Here is an 11,274-nt window from a genome sequence, read left to right on the forward strand (position 1 = left end):
AATAATTAAGGGTAATTTTAACCTTCTACATAACATTCAAAATAATGTTAACAAATTGGTTATGGTAATAAATCAAGATTTTGGGTTGATGGATGAAGTACACACCTGGGCCAATGATTTTGAAGCATTGAAGACTATTAAAGGAAAAAGCTATTAGATGTTAATGGAGGTATATATGGCAAGGGAATTAGATAAAATATATGCTTGGATAGAGAAGGTATTAACTAACAAGAAAGTTATCATAGGGCTATATAAGGATATTCATGAAATAAAGAATAAAGATCAAAGGCAATTTTTTTGAAGCTAATAAGTACTATAACACTACTGACCTAGAGAGTTTTTTTGGGATGAGTCTAAAACTTATCTTTCTTTAGTGGAAATAGTAGTACAATAGTTTAAAGCACTATTTTAGGCAGCTTCATCCGAAGATGATATTAGATATATTTTCAAAATGGAAGAAGCATTATTGAAGTTAGATTCTATATTGGAAGATTTCATAGATACTAGGTTAGAGATTAGTAATAACTACCAAATGGTGCATAAAAATTATGAGTCCTTGGATTTTTTGAAAACTCAAAAAATTATGAATATAATCCAAAATTTTTTGAATAAAACATTTGGACATGATTTTGGTCTAGAGGGAAGAAAACCCAAATGCTAGAAATTGAATTTTGAGACTTGTAGAAATTCTAATAATTTCAGTCCTATCACCCAAAGGTATGATTTTTAGAAGGAACACTTTTTGTTAGAAACAATAGTACACCAAGATAATTGAGGAGGGGTTGGGGGGGGGGGTGAATCAAATATCTAATAATAAAAACATTTATCTTCTCTAAACAAACTTAACTATTCAACCAAATTAAACAACAACCATAATAAGATACACATAGACAACTACACTAGATATGTTAACTAGGGAAACCCTTGATGAGAGGGAAACCCCTAGTAGGAATGATGCCCACAAGATGATATACTAATATAAATATTCCTTGTTAGAGGATAGACCCTGTTAGGAGTTGTAGTACAATGTATGCAAGATGACCCCACTACCCAAACATGCAATTTCAACTACAAGAAGAGCTAACTACTCAAACATGAAATTTATTGTTATGTTCTTCTTCCCTTTCTTTTTTTGACCAAACCAATCACTATTAGACCTTTTAGACCAGGTCACAAACTTTGGATCCAACTATCAAACCTTAGATCACTAGGCAAAACCTCAGAAATGAAGTTTCCTTCACTTCCACATTGCTCTACTCAACTTCGCATTCAACTCTTTTTTTTTCTTACAATCACTTCATATCAATATAATTCATGCCATTTATATGTCATCCTTGATAAAGGAAAATGTCCTTCCTTTATACTGAGTCCATAAAATAATTCCCTGATTCAGCTATTAGACCTTCTCAATTAATTATTATAGTACCACATTAAGAACATGTTACACTTAGTGATAACATCAATCTTTTTCCTTGAACCTTGAATAAATTTCTATACATGCAATATCATGATGAGAAAAATTAGCCACATCATCATCAACATGTCTTCTTCATGTCCTCAACCTCAATCCTCAGATTAAAAACTATACTAAGAGATATAACAAGTTTACTAGAACATGCCTCTGTGAACTCTATCTCAAAACATACATCGCCAAAACTTACATAACTTCTTCTAGACTTATCATTTCTTCTTTTGACATTAACTACATATACTAGATATTTAGAAGTATCTCCTATAAATTTGGATAATAATAATACACAACTAGCCATCTATACCAACATGATCTTTCTGTTATTCTTCTATTAGATATGATAGAAAGCTGCTATGTTAACATCAATGACAAACTCAGTCATGAATGTAACATATCATGATAGTAACATATCTACAATACCCCCCATAGGAATACCATCAACATTCACACTTGTAACAATCTCCCCCTTTGGCATTGATTTCATCATAGATTAAAAATATCTAGCTCCAAGAATACCAACAAAAGACTATTCATCTTTTCAAATCCTCTTCATAAATCATTCTCCGTCATCGATATACCTCAATGTGCTTTCTATCAAACTGTCATTCCATGCTATGCTTATTTCAAGCATATGTACTCATGAAAAACTTCTCCAAATGTTATGCATACTATTTTTCATGCCAAACTTCTCCCCCATTGACACCAATGTCAAAGGTTTCAACAACCAACTTTACTATATCAAACTCTGCAACAACTAATTGTTACTTAGCTCAAGTGTCAAAAGACATTGTTCAAAAAAACATCCAAAAAGAGTCCTAAATGACTATGTCCATCATAGATACTCCCCCATACAAGAAGTATCAACATTCAGTCCAAAAAAAATGGTGCTTTGTTACACTGGATTAATGCAGTCTTGCATATTCTACTCTGATGTAGGAAGGGGCATGACCCCAAGCATACCTTGCAAATACTCAGAAGTCTCTTTGGGAAGAGGCTTAGTGAATATATCTACAATATGTTATTTAGTACTCAAACTCTACAATTTGATTTCCTTTTCTACAACTTTTTCTCTCAAAAGATGATACATAGTATAAATGTGCTTGTTCTTAGAATGAAAGACTAGATTCTTAGACATATTTACCATACTTGTGTTGTCACAATGTATAACAAAGGTTTATTGATTTCTATCCTTATATCCTTCAACATCTACTTCATCCAAATGACTTAATTGCAATTGTTTGCTACTACAACATATTCTTCTTTTGCTATACTTTGTGATGTACAATCCTACTTCTTGCTTAGCCAAGAAACTAATATTTCTCCAAGAAAAAAGGCTCCACCACTGGTACTCTTTCTGTCATCCATACTACCTACCTAATCTACATCACTATAAGAACTTAGAGTAAAATTATTAGATCAGTCATACCATAATCCAAACTCAAATGTTCCCTTTAAATATCTAAATATCCTTTTGACTACTACATAATGTGCTTCTCTAGGACCAACTTGGAATCTTGCAACAATTCCAATTGCATTTTCTATATCCGGCCATGTGTGAGTCAAATATTGTAATCCTCCAATCATAGATTTCTACTTCTTCCACACAATAGTAGGTGTCTCATCCTTTGCAGATATGTTGTTTCTAGTTACCATAGGTGTTCTAATAGGTTTGCATGTTTCCAAACCAAACCTTTTTAGTAAATCCTTCAAGTACTTAGTCTGAGAAGTAAAGATTCCTTCTTTATTCTGTACAATCTATAATCCTAGAAAATATTTTATCTCTCCTATCATTACTCATTTCAAATTCTTTCTTCATCTCTTCATCAACATTTTTACTTCCTTCATCATTTCCTCCAAATACAATATCATCAAAAAATATTACCAAAATCATAAAACCATCATCAATTTCTTTCCAATAGAGATTTCTATTTGCCATACCTTTACTATATCCAAGCTTTCTCAAATGCTTGTCCAACCACGCATACCAGGTTCTGGGTGCTTGCTTCAAGCCATACAATTCTTTTTTTATTTTTCATAATATGTCCTTGTCATTTGTCAAAGGACAACCTTCAAGCTAGTCAATCCACACTTCTTCTTCAAGTTCTCCATTTAGAAATGCTAACTTGAGATCAATTTGATACAATTTGAATTTATTTTGAGGTGTATAGGCTAAGAATAATATTACTACTTCTATTCTATCCATTGGAGCATAAGATTCCTTATAATCTATCCCTTCTTTTTGTAAGTATCCTTTACATACAAAATTTTCTTTGTTCCTTATAACTTCACCTTGTTTATTCATCTTGTTTCTGAATACCAATTTAGTTCCTATCACATTCCTAACTAATGGTCTAGGAACCAATTCCCATGTCTAATTATTTACTATATGATCCAATTCCTCTTTCATATCTTGTTTTCAATAATCATCTTTACATGCTTCATCTGCATTCTTAGGCTCAACTTGAGATATCAAGCATAGTTCTTCATTGACTTTGCTTCTTTTCATCACACCTTTTTCTTTCTTTCTGATGATCTACTCAGATGGGTGACTCTTTAACATAGTCTTTCCTGAAGTAGGAGTTGTTATCTCAACTCTTGGCTCTACTGAAGATTTCAAGCTTTATTCTTGTTTTGGCTCTCCTTTATTCTGGAAATCATTGTTAGTCTCAAGAAATACCTCATTATTCCTTAGCTTAGTAACAACATCATCATCTGAATTGTAATAAATTATTCTCTCTTGTATCTTGAATTTCTCATTATATCTCACATTTGTACTTTCTATAATAGTCTTAGTTCTCTAATTATAACATCTACAAGCCTTTCTTTTTGATGAATAACCAAGAAACATACCTTCATCATTTGTAGCATCAAACTTACCAATATCATCATCTCTTTTGATATAACACTTACTCCCAAAATTTTTAAAATACTTAACTTTAGGTGAATGACCATACCACAATTTATAAGGGTTCTTGTTTGTATCTTTCTTGACCTACAATCTATTCATAGTGTAGACTGTTGTATTCATAGCTTCTCTCCAAACCATCTTGGATACATCTTTCTCTGCTAACATAGCTTTTGCAACTTTTGTAACTAACATTCCCCTTCTCTCCGCAATACTATTCTATTTAGGGGTCTTCAACTCAACTCTTTCTTTTGCTCTAGGATCAGATCTTTTCTATTTAATCTGATTCCCATTTCGCAAATCATTATTAATGATAAATTCCACATTTCATGGTTGGCTTCTGGATCAAAAATAGTTACCAAAGCTATCTCTTCTTATACTTCATCTTTCTTAACCAAATTATCCTTATAAAAATCATTCAAGAATCTTTCCATACTTGCTTTAAATTCTTCATATTCATCAAAAAGAAAACTCTTTCTAGTTTTCCTTACTCTCTTAGGGAATGTAGGCACATAATGACCAAACTCATTACATATCCAACAAGAAAAATTTCCATACCTCCTTTTTCTCTTTTTATAACTAGATCAATACCTTCCTTGATGTTCATGTCTTCTTCAGATAACTTAGAAAGGGTCTCTATCTTTTGTGTCAAAATTTCTAGTATCTAACTTAGGACTATCTTCTCTCACCATGATCTCCCAAAGCTATTAAAATTTATCTTCAAGGACATGATGCTCTAATACCAATTGTTAGAAACAATAGTCCACCAAGATAACTAAGAACGGGGGGGGGGGGGGGGGGGGGGGGTGAATCAACTATCTGATAATTAAAAAATATAATCTTTTGTAAACAAACTTAACCATTCAACCAAAGTGAAAAAAAAACCCATAATAAGATGAGCATAGACAATAACACTAGATATGTTAACTAGTGAAATCCTTGGATGCAAGCAAAGGATGAATAACTAGGGCCAAAGGCACACCTAGCTATCCAAGCCACCCTGCAAGAGTTAACACAACAGAAGAAAACATGAGGAATAGCACCAAGGAAAGAGAGAACAAGGATATATTTATTGATTCATCAAATATTTAGCATACATGCCTAGCTGTAAGGCCTTCTGGGTTATGGCCAATTACAAATGTACAACTTCTAGATCTCCAAATCAGCTTTTTAAATCCACAGATCTCTTTTTCTTTTGAACTCTCCCCCAAAAATCTGCCCTAACCCTAAACCTAAACACTCTACTTATACTTGCCAAAATGACTTACAGATAATTCTAGAACATAGAAAAACCACAAGTCGGCCCTCATCAAATATAATTAACTATACCAAAATTAAATGTGAGCAAAGTTGGCCAAATTGGAACTAGGCAGAATGAAATAATGTGCAGGATTACAAAGAAACCCAGGATGCTCCTACATCAGACAACCAGGGTTGGGAAAAAAATGATTCTCCTGAATCATGCAAGTGTCACACCCTGAGCTGAATCCAACTCAGATTGAGAAATCCATGTAGCATCTTCAACTGGTCTATTCTTCCACTTCACCAAATATTCATAGTAATCTTTTCCTCCTGTTCTCTTACCAACTCTTTGATCCAATATGTGGTCAACCTCTTCGATTTGCTTCTTAGGATAATAATTAGATACATCAATTTCATCCTCTGACTCATGATACTTATACAAATCAGCAATATTGAATATAGGAGATATATCCATGTCATCAGGTAACTCAACTTCATAAGCATTACCACTATCAAACTTCTTCAAGATCTTACAAGGTCCAAATTTCTTCATCTTCAGTTTACTATATGTTCTAGCTGGGAATCTTCCTTTCTTCAGATGAACCATCACCTCATCACCAACCTCAAAAATCATGGTGTCTTCTAGACTAATTAGCATTCTCTTTATACTTCTAATTACTTTGTTCCAATCTCAACTTCACTTCCTTATGCAAAGACTCCATAAAATCAACAAATTCTTCTCCTGCAACGCTTCTCTTTTCTTCACCACCAACATCTCTCAAATTTGATATGCCTCTAGGATGCATTCCAGTAACAATCTCAAAAGGTGTCTTCCCTGTACTCCTATTCACAAAATTTTTATATGCAAATTCAGCTTGTGCCAATACCATCTCCCAATTACATGGCTTATTCCTAACCAAACATCTTAGCAAATTACGCGAGCTTCTATTCACAACCTCTGTCTGTCCATCTATTTATGGATGGAATGTAGAACTAAACTTCAACTTAGTACCCATCTTCTTCCACAAAGTCTTCCAAAAATATCCAACAAACTTATTGTCTCTGTCAGAAATAATACTTCTTGGTAATCCATGCAATCTCACAATCTCTTTATAAAAAAGTTTAGCAACATGCTCAACATCTGATGTCTTCTTACATGGTATAAAATGAGCCATCTTAAAAAATCTATCCACTACCACAAATATGGAATCATACCCTTTCATTTTCTTAGGAAATCCAAGAACAAAATCCATACTATTGTCAGTCCAAGGTTTCTCAAGAACATTAATAGGTGTATACAAGCCAGTATTTTGACTCACTCCTTTTGTAACTTGAAAAACTCCACAACTCTTTACAAATTTTTGAACATCCTTATACATTTGTGGCCAATAATATTTTTCTTTCAGCAAACCCAATGTCATATCAATTCCAAAATGTCCAGCTAATCCACCACTATGCTTTTCCTTAATTAGATTCAACCTCATAGAACTTCTAGGAATACACAACTGAAGGCCTTTGAAAAACATACCTTCTTGAATGAAATAGTCATCATACTTACTTATGTGATCTATCAGATTTGGTGCTCTGCACTCTCTCCATGCCTCAAAAAAATTAGGATCAGCATCATATAACTCTTTCATCTAATCAAAACGAAGAACTTCAACCTTCATTTCAGTCAACAAAGAACGTCTTCTACTCAATGCATCAACAACTTTGTTAGTAACTCCACTCTTATGCTTAATCACAAATGTAAAACTCTGCAAATATTCAACTCACTTCATATGTCTTTGATTCAATTTATGTTGACTTCTCAAGTATTTTAAAGCTTTATGATCAGTATACAACACAAACTCCTTAGGCATCAAGTAATGTCTCCACTTCTTCAATGCTTGAACAATAGCATAAAACTCTTGATCATACACAAAATATTTCCTTCTAGCATCATTCAACTTTTCACTAAAGAAAGAAAAAGACTTACCTTCTTGACTTAATATAGCTCCTATTGCATTACCACTGGCATCACATTCAACTTGAAATACTTTTTTGAAACCATGCAAAACCAATATCGGTAATTCTGCAACCTTTTGTTTCACAGTCTCAAAACTCTTATCAGCTCCATGTGTCCACTTGAATTCCTTTTTATCTCCCCTCATTGTCTTAGTCATAGCATTGCAAACAACACTGAAATTCTTTATAAACTTTCTATAAAAACTAGCTAAACCATGAAATGATCTTAGCTCACTCACATTCTCAGGTGTAGGCCATTCCAAATTTCTTTTAACCTTCTCAAGATCCATCTTCAAACCATCAGCTGAAATTAAAAATCCTAGATACACAATCTCCTCTTGCATAAAAGAACACTTTTTTAGATTAATCAACAACTTTTCCTCTTTCAACCTCTGTAGTACTTGTCTAATATGCTCAAGATGTTCTTCCTTAGTCTTACTGAATATCAGAATATCATCCAAATAAACAATCAAAAACTTACCCAAAAATCTTTTCAGAACTTCATTCATAACTTCATGAAAGTACTAGGTGCATTAGTCAAACCAAAAGGTATAACCAACCATTCATACAAACCATCTTTTGTCTTGAAAGCAGTCTTCCATTCATCACCTTCTCTGATTCTAATTTGATGATAGGGACTCTTCAAATCAATCTTGGTAAAATACTTTGCTCCACTTAAACAATCCATTATGTCATCCATCCTTGGCATAGGAAACCTATACTTCACTGTTATCTTGTTAATGGCTCTAGAATTAGTACACATTCTCCATTCTCCATTCTTTTTAGGTGCTAATATAGTAGGTACAACACATGGACTCAAGCTTTCTCTGATCAAACCTTTCTGCAACAACTCATGCACTTGTCTGTTAAGTTCTTCATTCTCTATAGGTGTCAATCTATATGGTGCTTTGTTTGGCAAACTTGCTCCAGGAATCAAATCCATACAATGACTTATACTTCTTACTGGAGGTAATCCATCAGGAAGATCATCAGCAATAATGTCTTTATATTCATTGAGCAATTTTGCAATTTCTTCTTGCACTTGGTCAATACTACCATCTATCACTCGATCACCACTATTTGGCACTCGGTTAGCATTATTTTCTTTCACTTGGCCTTCATTGACAAAACTTGGTTTTCTTAAAATTATGGCAAAACAAACCTGATTCTTGTTCACTTCCTTTTCAAATTGTTTCCCACTAACCATACAAATCTTTACAGTAGTACAATTAAACTCATCTGGAACTTCAATCAAAGGCAACAATGTTTGTTTCTTCCCATTCACCCAAAGAGTATATTGATTCAATTTTCCATCATGTACAACATGCCTATCATATTGCCAAGGTCTACCCAACAAAATATGACAATAATCCATGGGCATAATATCACACAAAACTTCATCAACATAATGTCCAATTTTAAATTTCACAAGGCATTGCTCACTTACCAATATCTTATGCTCATCTTTGATCCATGAAACATGATAAGGTTTGGGATGTTTCAGTCTCTCTAACTGCAACTTGGTAACTAACTCTTCTGATGCCAGATTTGTAGAGCTCCCACTGTCAATGATCACTTTGTAGCATTTTCCAGCCATCTTACATCTTCTCTTGAAAAGACTTCTCCTCAAAATAGGTTCCTCATTACTTCTTTTGTTACATAAGGTTCTTCTCACCATCAGATTTTCTCCAACCTCAGGTCCACTTGGTGAACTTTCAATGTCTTCTTGAATCACAACATTTCTATTATTCTGTCCACTTTCAGAGGATCTACATTCAAAATTTCTATGCCCTTCTTTGCCACATCTAAAAAAATTACCATGAAATCCACTTCTAGAATAGGAATTACCTCTTCCTTGGTAAGAATTAGTGCCTCCTTGGTAAGAATTGCCACCTTTCCATTCGATCTTGCCTTCATCATCACTCTTCCATTTAGATTTGACTTTATCTTACATAGAATTGTCAGATCTACTACTTTCTCCATAAGATCTACCTCTACCTCTTTGAAATCTACCACCTCTACCTCTTTGTCTTTGTTCATGCTTCTTTGTCAAGATCTCATTAGCCTTCAAGGCATACTGGTATGCTTCTTCCACACTTTCCAACTTCACAAAACTTATCTCATCTTGAATTTGAGATCTCAATCCATTAATGTACCTTGCAATTTTCTCAACATCATAATCCACATGTCCAGATCTGATGTCCAATCTATAGAATTCCTTGGTATATTCTTTCATAGTCATGTCCCTTTGTTTCAAATTTTGCATCTTTCTCAATAAGCTAACTTGGTAATCAATAGGAAGGAATTTTTTCTTTACCTTGTTCACTATCTTTGGCCAAGTTCTTATCTTCTCCTTTCCTCTCCTTTGTCTATCAATTTGCAAGTGTTCCCACCATAATGATGCATGACCTTTTAGCCTAGTGACTACAATCTTCACATTTCTGTTATCAGGAGTGTTTTCATACTCAAAAGAACTTCTCCATATCAAAGATCCAATCCAACACAATATTTGTATCCAATTTCCCATCATAAGGAACAACTTCTATAGCAGGCTTTGAATTTTCCCTAGACAATAATCACAACAATCTTTCCTCATCTCGATCTTCTTCAGGTTCTGGATTATGGTTTGGTGCTACTGCTTCATCATCACTTACATCTTCAAGATGCACTCCTCTCCTTTGGGATGTCTCCACAACATCTAATCTAGCTGCAATTTGTCTTAACTGATCCAATATAGCATTATCAACATTATTTCCTCTACCACAAACCATCTTTACAAATCAATTTCCTGCAAGATTGTAACTCTCTGCAAGTTATAGGTCAAATCCACAGATTTTCCACCCTACAACTAGATCCAAATTAGGGTTCTACATGATCCAATCTCCACAAGGATGAACTTTAGGCTCAGATACCAATTGATGTAGGCAAAGGATGAATAACTAGGGCCAAAGGCACACCCAACTATCCAAGCCACCCTGTAAGAGTTAACACAATGAAAGAAAACATGAGGAATAGCACCAAGGAAAGAGAGAACAAGGATATATTTATTCATTCATCAAATATTCAGCATACATGCCCAGCTGTAAGGCCTTCTGGGTTACGGCCAATTACAAATGTACAACTTTTAGATCTCCAAATTAGCTTTTTAAATCCACATATCTCTTTTTCTTTTGAACTCTCCCCCAAAAATCTACCCTAACCCTAAACCTAAACACCCTACTTATACTTGCCAAAATAGCTTATGGATAATTCTAGAACATAGAGAAACCACAAGTCAGCCCTCATCAAATATAATTAACTATACCAAAATTAATTGTGAGCAAAGTTGGCCAAATTGGAACTAGGCAGAATGAACTAATGTGTAGGATTACAAAGAAACCCAAGATGCTCCTACATCATTGATCAGAGGGAAAATCCTAAAAGGAATGATGCCCACAAGATGATGTACTAATATAAATATTCCTTTTTAGAGGATGGACCCTGTTAGGAGTCTATTACAAAATTTGGTACATAGAGCCCCTATTATGAGACATTGAATCCCTATTAGGAGATTCCAACCTATTAGGGGTTGTAGTACAATGTATGTAAGATGAGCCCACTATCCAAACATGCAATTTCAACTACAAGAAGAGCTCATTTCTCAAACATG

Source organism: Cupressus sempervirens, chromosome 11 (genome assembly GCF_028749045.1).
Source record: "Cupressus sempervirens isolate cs-2001-9-10 chromosome 11, ASM2874904v1, whole genome shotgun sequence".
Lineage (NCBI taxonomy): Eukaryota > Viridiplantae > Streptophyta > Pinopsida > Cupressales > Cupressaceae > Cupressus > Cupressus sempervirens.